Source organism: Arachis ipaensis, chromosome B8 (genome assembly GCF_059453495.1).
Source record: "Arachis ipaensis isolate K30076 ecotype BB chromosome B8, ASM5945349v1, whole genome shotgun sequence".
In the NCBI taxonomy this organism is placed as follows: domain Eukaryota; kingdom Viridiplantae; phylum Streptophyta; class Magnoliopsida; order Fabales; family Fabaceae; genus Arachis; species Arachis ipaensis.
In genome coordinates, this window is record NC_142443.1 from 101,102,620 (window position 1) to 101,112,243 (window position 9,624).

The window sequence follows — 9,624 nt, forward strand, 5'->3', positions numbered from 1 at the left end:
GAAGGAACACAAGAAATTGAGGAGACAACCAGCGAGAAGTGACGCGGCCGTATGGCTCACGCGACCGCGCGGAAGAGGAGAAATCACAGTGATGCGGCCGCATGGCTCACACGACCGTGCGGAATGGAAAAGAACAAGCGACGCGGAGGCGTGGATGACGCGAACGCGTGGCATGGAAAAACGCGAATGACGCGTCCGCATGGATGAAGGGGGAGACAGGGAGGGGGAGGGGACGGGTGGGGACGCTGGGTGGGGGGAAGGGGGAGGCAGTGAGGGGGAGGGGAGGGGACGTGGGGTGGGGGTGGGGGGAAGGGGAGGGGGAGGGAGAAGGGGAAAGGGGGGAGGGGGACGGCGGTGGCGTTGTTGGTGGTGTTTGTGGTGGTGGAGTGGCAGTGGGTGTTGATGATGATGATTATGATGGTAATGATGATGTTGATAATGGTGGTGGAGTGGTAGTTGGTGGTGGTGGTGGAGAAGGAGGTAATTATGTTGGTAGTGGTGAGGGTATTTTTGTCCAAAAAAATTAAAAGGACGATTTTAATACGAAAAAAAACGTTAAGAACGATTTTAAATCCAAAATTACAAGAGGAACGATTTCGATTCTGGCACAAAACTTTAGGGACCAAAATCGTACTTATCCCCTATAGATATATAGAGTATGATGTCAACAAAATTTTTAAAATTTTATTTTATCATATTTCAAATTGAATTAGTTCATATCTAATGTCAATTTGAAATGAATTTATTTAATTTCTTATCCAAATTTAATTAAAAATCAAATCGAAAACTAATAATAAAATATATTCTTAATTTATATTTAATATTTTTAATTATCATGTAATTATTATATTATTGGTGTTAGTAAATAATAGAATAATGTTTCAATTGAAGTATTCATTTTATCAAATTAAATTCTATAATTTAATTATCGAAATAATAATTAAATAATTTTTAAACAAAAATTGCAATATATATTAGTGTGTGCTCTAATATATTCAATACTAAATAGATAATAAATTAGACATATTAAATTTACTAATAAAAAATATTATCTAAAAACACTCTTTAAATATTACAATATATATGATTTAGAACGAATTTCATAAAATTTATTAAATAAGAATTTGTACTTTTCTAACGTATAAGTATTTTATTTAAGAGTAAAGTGACAATTAGATCCTCGAAAAAGTTGACTTTGAATTAATTTGTCTTTGAAGAAAAAAAGTATCAATTAGGTCCTCTAAGATAGCAAACAGTGGACATATATGTTCTTCTGTTAATAAATAGTATGACATGAAACTGAATTGTCCATGTATTTCGTTATTTACCGTGGTGCATGTCTCGTTAATTACTATCACATCAGCAAGAAAACAATATAGTTTTAGACAGTGAAGTATTTATTAACTTTTAAATTTTCATATATTTTTTATCAATTGCTCTCTATTTATTACACATCCTATCAAAATAAGTGAATTTTTACTCCAAAAATTATTATCTACATGATTATCTTTTATAAATAGATATGTCCAGAATAATTAATAGTACATATAAATATCACCATTAGATTTTAATTGATGAATTGATAGAATGACATCATGTGTCCACCGTTTATTATCCTGAAAAATCAAATTAATACTTTTTTCTAGAGACTAATTTGTCTAAAATTAAAATCTTCAAAAACCTAATTGATACTTTACTCTTTATTTAAATCTATTTATTATATAAAAGAAGAGTTGCAAAACAGTAACACACGTCCAGATATCTCAACACCTGTCCAATTTTCTACTATTTTTGGCATTTCTCCAATCGACACCTGTCCTTATTGCTACTGATACAATCCTATCCTATATATACATTGGTAATTCAAACCTCGCCCTTTCTCTAGAATTTCAATCCTTTTCAAAAATCTCAGACCTGGTGTTAGGTTTTCGGGGACGACGTTTGTCCGGTGGGTTGAAGGGAGTGAATGTTGCAACAATCTCAAAACCACCGTCTAGCATAAAAAAACGAAAATGCTAGCTTTTGATTGGATGATTAGAGTAAACAAGGGATTGGAAACTCATTATGTCTGATGGAGAAAAGGAAATGAAGCAGCAATCTTTCTCCCAATTCTAAGGTACCCTTTTATCCATTGTGTTTAGCACTGCTAGAGCATCAGCAATCCCAAAACAATGGAAGAGTAATGGAGCATATTGCAATAATTTGAGCGGGATCGTAGCAAATTTTGGGCGCGGTTCTTCAAAAATTTTCAAATTTCAATCCTTTTCCTATCTATTTCTGGGTTTCTCTCTCCTTTATCCACAGAAATCAGAGTCACTATCTTCTCTTCGACCCTCTTTTTCTTTTTCTCCCTTCTCTGATCGTCCTCCTCATTTTTATCTTCATATCACCATCTGAAAATTATGGTAATTTTTTTCTTTCTCTTTCTCTTAATATATCCTCATTTTTATTCTTTTTAAACTGTGTATTTATGTTCTTATTAAGCTTCATGTGTTGCTGTTCATAGCAATAAACAAAGCACAAAGCAGAGTTTGAAGAAATATGAGTTTAGAGATCATTGGAAGCTTGGAATCGAGGAGGGTGTGAAGCCTCAGGTGTACAATGAAGAGCATGAGAACAAAGATCTTCAACAACGTGTCGCCACAGCAAGAAACAGAGATTACAGAACTGGCTGTCGGAAAAATAAAACGGCGATCGAATCTGCTGCACGTCACGCTCCTAAAGGAAGAAAAGATTCTTTCTTTCTTTTTTCTTCTTCGTCCAAATGCATATTGTTTCTACCGTTAGTTATCTATTCTGAGTCGGGTTAACACTATTGGACTTCAGTTTTCAACATTGGAGTTCTTTTCTTTTGCTGATTGCTTCAAGTATTAATTTTTTTTGTCGCTTTTTTTTTGCTGTTTAGGTTTGACACGTATACAAACGAGTTATAGCTTAAAGTGTTGTCGTAAATAGTTCTGTAATTCGTGGGTAAAAAGAGGTAAGCATAGGATTCTTGCAGAACTCAAGCGCCTCGATCTTGACAACAAATTACTTCGACTTCTTTCTTTCTTTCTTATAATTTTCATTTGCTTACTAGGTAAGTGGAATCTAATTTTGTTGCAACCAAAGTCCTTTGCAAATTCTTAATTGTTTGTTATCCATCAAACTTTCTTGCGAACCTTATTGCTATTCATTTTTTTTAAATTCATTTCTTGTGTTTTCTTAAACTATGCAGGAAAAATTGGAAGTGCTTGAGACATTAGATAATGTGTCAGTCATAAGCAGCGAGTAAGCTTTTCTTTGGGTAAAGAAGGAATCAGTAATTGCTGATATATGATATAAGAAGAATGATGAAATTGATTATGAGATCTACTAATTATTGTCTCAAATAGAAGTTCATGTGGTTCCTATTCTTATGAATTATTATGATATTAGTATGGCCTAACTTTGAGTTTGCTGCAAAACGTGGAAAGTACAAGTATAATTGTACCTTTTAACAAATGAATATTTGGTTTCATTGTTAAAGATTGTTCATGAAGGAAGGCTAAATTTGTTGTTTGCATTATCACTTGGATTCTTTAAATATGGGTTTGTGTCAAATTTATTAACTTCTTTTTATGTTATCCCAATTTGAAACATTGGGTAATCACTATAAGTTGTGCAGTATCAGTGAAAATACACGACTAAGATAATTAGCAACTAGATTGAAAATTTACTTGCCAAACATTATGTATTGTTACTTCTAAAATGAAGTTTCAACTGATAGTAAGCTAGAGGTCTTCAGGTACCAGTCTTTATTCAAAGAGTTGAAACATCATATATTTTTTTAGTACATCTATTTTTCTCCAGTTTAATCAAAATGGTTGACTACACTGTGCAAATGGAAAAGTTTACTATTTAATATTACTTAATAAAAGCATTAAACCTGAGCAATTCATACTAACTGTTCTCTTTTATTTTTCTATAAATTTAATTGAGGGTTTTTCTTTTCGGTTTCCAATTTACAAGGTGACGATGAACTCGATGAATATTACTTCCAAAAGAAGTACATTGAAGGTAATTCTACATTATAAATAAATAATAAAATTGGATCTTCTAAGTTTCTCCCTCTTCTTAACGAGGAGATAGTATTATCTCTTCCGTAAGAAATTATGCTTTCTCTATGTTAGGGAGATACAAAAAGATTCAAAATTTCTCATGTTTTAAGTTGTGTTTCAATCTCCACCATTAAAAGATAAACATTCAATTTTAATCAATGGCAAAGATTGAAATATGACAAACAACATGAAAAGACAATAGCATGAGAAGATCCGAATAAAGAAAAAAAAAAGAGAAGAAAAGGAAACAATAATGTGTACTAGAGTGTTCTGAGTGTAGCACCTATGATTCATGAACATCATGGTAGCAAAATCATTGAAAACATTTGAAGTGGTTATCTAGTCATCTTTGATATTTGCTTGATTTTTAGCATTTTGATTATTATTCCACCCTCAAGTTAGGACCTAAGAGGTGCCTTTTGGCATTATTTTACTTATTACTCCAATGCATGTTGGCATATATGGTTTAGATAGGAAAAATGAGATATTTTAATGGAGAAAATGGTAAATAAGGTACAGAGTTGTCAAAGATGTTGCCTCCTGATCCAATTTGTTCTTTGTTTCTTGATCTACATGTTAATAAATTTGAATTCTAAAATAATTTAGAGCATAGAAAATGCTATCTTTTATGACCAGCAAGTGGAACATTGACTGTGCGACTTGAACTATTTGTAGTTGCCAAGTCGAATAGAGATAGAGCTTCTTTGATTACTTGCTTTTTGGTATTACTTTTAGTGCTAAGGTTTCACATGGATTAAGGGTTACATTAGGTGTTTTCTTACTCATTTACTCTCTTGAGTGTTGTGCAGGTATAGTGGTTCATTTTTATTTGTGATTGAGAGGTTATTTTTGTGATGCAGATGGAGCATGAAAAATGTAATTTTGATGTCAATGATTATGGTAAGGAGAATGAGGAGGAACAAGAAAAAGAGGAAGAAAATGGTGAGGAGGGAACAGTTGATGAAGCTCAAAGAGGATCGAATAATAATGAAAAGGAATAACTTGAGAAAATATATAAGGATCTTCATCACCAGGAGCTGTAAGAATTATTAACCTTTTATTCTTAACCTTCAAATTAGTTTTGGACTTTCAGGTGAGGAGTTATTAGACTTTTTAGTATAATTTTTCAGGTATCATATTATTCATAGGTAATTTTCTAATTGGATTTATTACAGTCAAACTTTTGTTTCTAATTGAATTTCACAACTTCTAAGATTAACATGATCTTGGGTCTTCTTGAAATTTGTTATATGATCGTGCATTTTCTTTATTGTTATAATTACTGTTATATGATTTTCCAGTTCCTTGCAACATAAATACTCATTACGTAAAAAGAAAAAAAAAAGATAAACAGGCTATGCCATTACAACAATAGATATTTGTTATTGACAAAGGTAGGAAAGTAAAAGTAAGGACATCACAAACCACTTACAAAATAAAGAAACATACTTCAACAATATACAAGTACATCTCAAGATGAAAGGAAACCAGCTTCGGTTTCATCTTTTACATGAATCAGCTTTGGTTATCTTGGTCTTATATATCAATAATTCTTGCTGCATTGTTTATATTGTCTAAGTGAAAAAAAATCATAATTGATTCGCAGGTTCAAGTGTTCAACAACATGGCATCACATTATTATTAGAGCTTTTTTAGACCGAACCTGCTCTAATATGGCATAATGGATAACGTAGTTTTAATTCTACTTATTTTGTTTGGATTAACAATTTTAATTATGTTTATAATAGCATTGCTATAATTTGAAAATTCAATAGATATATAACTAATTTAGTATTTCATTATGGTAACATAACAATGGTAGGTGGTAGTAGTATGCAGTGAGAGTGGTTCCCACTTTCCAGCAACCAGTTGGGTCAAGATTGTAGTTGAAGATTTGAAGTTTATCTTAAAAGTCAGATTAGATGGGAAAGGAGATTTCAAAAGTCCAGAGAAGCAGGGGTGCCCCAGAGATGGAGGAAACATGATGGGAAAGAACAATGATCTTCAAGAATGTGCCACCACATCAACAAACAAAGATTGGAGAAGTGGCTGTCAGAATTCTAGAACGGCGATGGAATCTGCTGCATGCCACGCCTCTGAAAATAGGAAAAGATTCCTTCTTTCTTCTTCTTCCTCCAAATGCATACTATTTTTACTGTTAGTTATTTATTGAAAAGTGGGGTCAACACTATTGGGCTTCAGGTTTGAACATTAGTGTTCTTTTTTTTTTGCTGATTGCTTCAAGTATTCATTTTTTGTTGTTGTTGTTTGTTTTGCTGTTTAGGGTTTTAGACATATACAAATGAGTTGCAGCTTAAAGTGTTGTTGTAAATGATTCTGTATTTAGTAGGGAACACCTCTGAATCTCATCGTCAATTACCTGGTGGGTTGTTACCACGTCAAGGCAATTTTTTTATTAAATATATAAAGTAGAAGAGTATGATTTAGCTAGGTTGTTGGATCCTTTTTGTTTCATGCATCAAAGAGTGTTTATATCTTACTTTGCGTTACATGAAAAATATTATTTTTTTAATAGAAGGGTGCGGACAGATAACAATAACAAAAATTGTGCTAAAATTAATAGTGATTATTTCACCAAAATAACTTTTATGTCTCAATAATAAAAATCAAATTCACATTCTTATTTAATCGAATCCCACTACTAGTCACTAAACACGGTTCAATTTGGTCTAATCATGCTTGGTTTTTCTAATTTTATTTATTATGTATAGGAGAGGTTGGTGCAGGAGAATGCTTTGCTTTTGAACACTATCCGAAAGTTCTGCAAAGATGTTTTCTAAGGTGCAAATTATTAGTATATAATTTTGTCTTTGAATAATAATTATTAGTTCCTTAGTTACATTTAGCAATTTTATTAATGGGTTTAGGATACACATCCAATTCTAATTATCTCTCTCACCTGAGTCCTTCTCTCATCCATTCTCATATCCACTTTCTTCCCTTTGAATTCCAATTGCAGACTAGGTAACTGATAAACCACTATTTTATGGTTTATCTTGTGCTCAATTGAGTGGTTTTTATCAATTCTCCACTCACTTATTCATATGATTTGCACGGTTTTACAATTCCTTCCTTATTCTGTGATATATGTGAAAACATGTTTCCTGGGCCTTTAAATTGCTAATTTTAAACCTCTCTTATTACCATTCGATGCCTTGATATGTGTGTTAAGTGATTTCAGGGTTTATAGGGCAGGAATGATTTAGAGGATCGAAAGGAAGCATGCAAAAGTGGAAGGAATACAAGAAATTGAAGGAACTGCTAAAGCTGTCCAGCCTGACCTCTTGGTACTAAATCGATCATAACTTGAGCTACAGAGGTCCAAATGAGGCGGTTCCAGTTGCGTTGAAAAGCTAACATCCGGGGCTTCGCAATGATATATAATTTACCATCGCTGCCTCGAAGATAAGCGATGCGCACGCGTGGATCACGCGCACGTGTGACCTGGAGAAAATTCAATCCACGCGTACGCGTGGACGACACGTACGCGTGACTTTGCTGCGTGCTGGACGTATCAGAAATCGCTGGGGGCGATTTTTGGGCTGTTTTTGACCCAGTTTTTGGCCCAAAAAACACAGATTAGAGGCTATAAAGTGGGGGAATCCATTCATTTATGAGAACAACTCCATAATTCACAATTTTAGGTTTTAGATGTAGTTTTCTAGAGAGAGACTCTCTCCTCTCTCTCTTAGGTTTTAGAATTTAGGATTTCTCTTAGGTTAGGTTTACTTCTTCTCAATTCCAGGTTCAACGTTCCTTTACTTTAGTTTCTCTTCTACTTTTATTTATTCTATTACTTTAATTGTTTATTTTCCCAATTTGGTTTATGAAATCCATGTTAGATTTAATTTTCTTAATTTGAGGTATTTTGGATTTATGATTGCTTTATTCTATTTATGATATAAATAATTTGGATTTTTCCCCTCTTGGCTTTGGTTGAGTAATTGGTGACACTTGAGTTATCAAATTCCTTGTTGATTGAAAATTGGAATTTGCTGATTGATTTGGATCCCTCTAAAGCTAGTCTTTCCATAGGAGTTGACTAGGACTTGAGGAATCAAATTGATTAGTCCACTTGACTTTCCTTTATTTAGTAAGGGTTAACTAAGTGGGAGCAATAAACAATTCTCATCACAATTGATAAGGATAACTAGGATGAGATTTTCAGTTCTTATACATTGCAAGGGTTTTCATGATTATTAATTTACTTTCTTGCCAATTTATTTCCTTGTTCCCTATTTCAAAAACCCAAAAAGATACTTTTCCATAACCAATAATAAATCATACTTCCCTGCAATTCCTTGAGAGACGACATGAGGTTTAAATACTTCGGTTATTACTTTTTAGGGGTTTTGTTACTTGTGACAACCAAACTTTTGTGCGAAAGGATTCTTTGCTGGTTTAGAAACTATACTTACAACGTGATTATTTCTATGAAATTCTTTACTAGCAAATATCCTCTCGTCAAAAAATGGCGCCGTTGCCGGGAAATTGCAAACGTGTGCCTTATTATTGGTTATTGTAAATATTTGCTTTCTCGTTTCTTTATTAGTGTTTCTAGTTTTAGGAGTTTATTTTTATTAATTTTTATTAATTTTTATTTTCTTTAGCTACTATGAATTCTGACCCCTCTGGTTTCAAGTTTGGTTCCAATGTTGTTCCAATGAGAACAGGCATCAAGGTTGGAAGAATCAAAGATGGGAGGAGCCACAAGGATTTGATCAACCCTCTTGGCAACAACCCCCTCCAATGCGCTATAACCAACAACCATTCTGTGATGCATTGGTGCACGAAATTGTGATCATCAACAATGGCGCCAAAGACTTGAAGCTCTCAAACATGAATCACACTTTGTCACAATTCCGCACAACTAACCAGCAAGTGCACTGGGTCGTCCAAGTAATACCTTACGTGAGTAAGGGTCGATCCCACGGAGACTGTCGGCTTGAAGCAAGCTATGGTCATCTTGTAAATCTCAGTCAGGTGGATTCAAATGGTTATGGAGGATTGATAATTAAAAGATAAATAAAACATAAAGTAAAGATAGAGATACTTATGTAATTCATTGGTAGGAATTTCAGATAAGCGTATGAAGATGCTTTGTTCCTCTTGAACCTCTGCTTTCCTATTGCCTTCTTCCAATCATTCATACTCCTTTCCATGGCAAGCTTTATGTTAGGCATCACCGTTGTCAATGGCTACTTCCCGTCCTCTCAGTTAAAATGTTCTACACACGCTGTCACCGCACGGCTAATCATCTGTCGGTTCTCGATCATGTTGGAATAGGATCCATTGATCCTTTTGCGTCCGTCACACGCCCAACAATCGCGAGTTTGAAGCTCGTCACAGTCATCCCTTCCCAGATCCTACTCGGAATACCACAGACAAGGTTTAGACTTTCCGGATCTCAAGAATGACCGCCAATAATTCTAGCCTATACCACGAAGGTTCTAATCTTAGATTAGAAACCCAAGAGATACACATTCAAGCTTGTTTGCATGTAGAACGGAAGTGGTTGTCAGGC

General features: G+C 34.1%; 1 long non-coding RNA gene across 3 annotated transcripts; it reads left to right on the plus strand.

Annotated features, from left to right (window-relative positions):
• Positions 1 to 1,881: 1,881 nt before the first annotated feature.
• On the plus strand, positions 1,882 to 6,252 carry LOC110265626 (uncharacterized). Of its 3 annotated transcripts, none has more exons than XR_015896650.1 (6): positions 1,882 to 2,116; positions 2,485 to 2,980; positions 3,218 to 3,270; positions 3,991 to 4,038; positions 4,940 to 5,227; positions 5,997 to 6,252. It is a non-coding gene; the product is annotated as an uncharacterized LOC110265626 (long non-coding RNA). The 3 variants fall into 3 exon arrangements; XR_002351786.2 differs by having other exon boundaries at positions 1,931 to 2,116; positions 5,902 to 6,185; XR_015896651.1 differs by lacking the exon at positions 1,882 to 2,116 and adding an exon at positions 2,227 to 2,405 and having other exon boundaries at positions 2,507 to 2,980.
• The last annotated feature ends 3,372 nt before the right edge of the window (positions 6,253 to 9,624 follow it).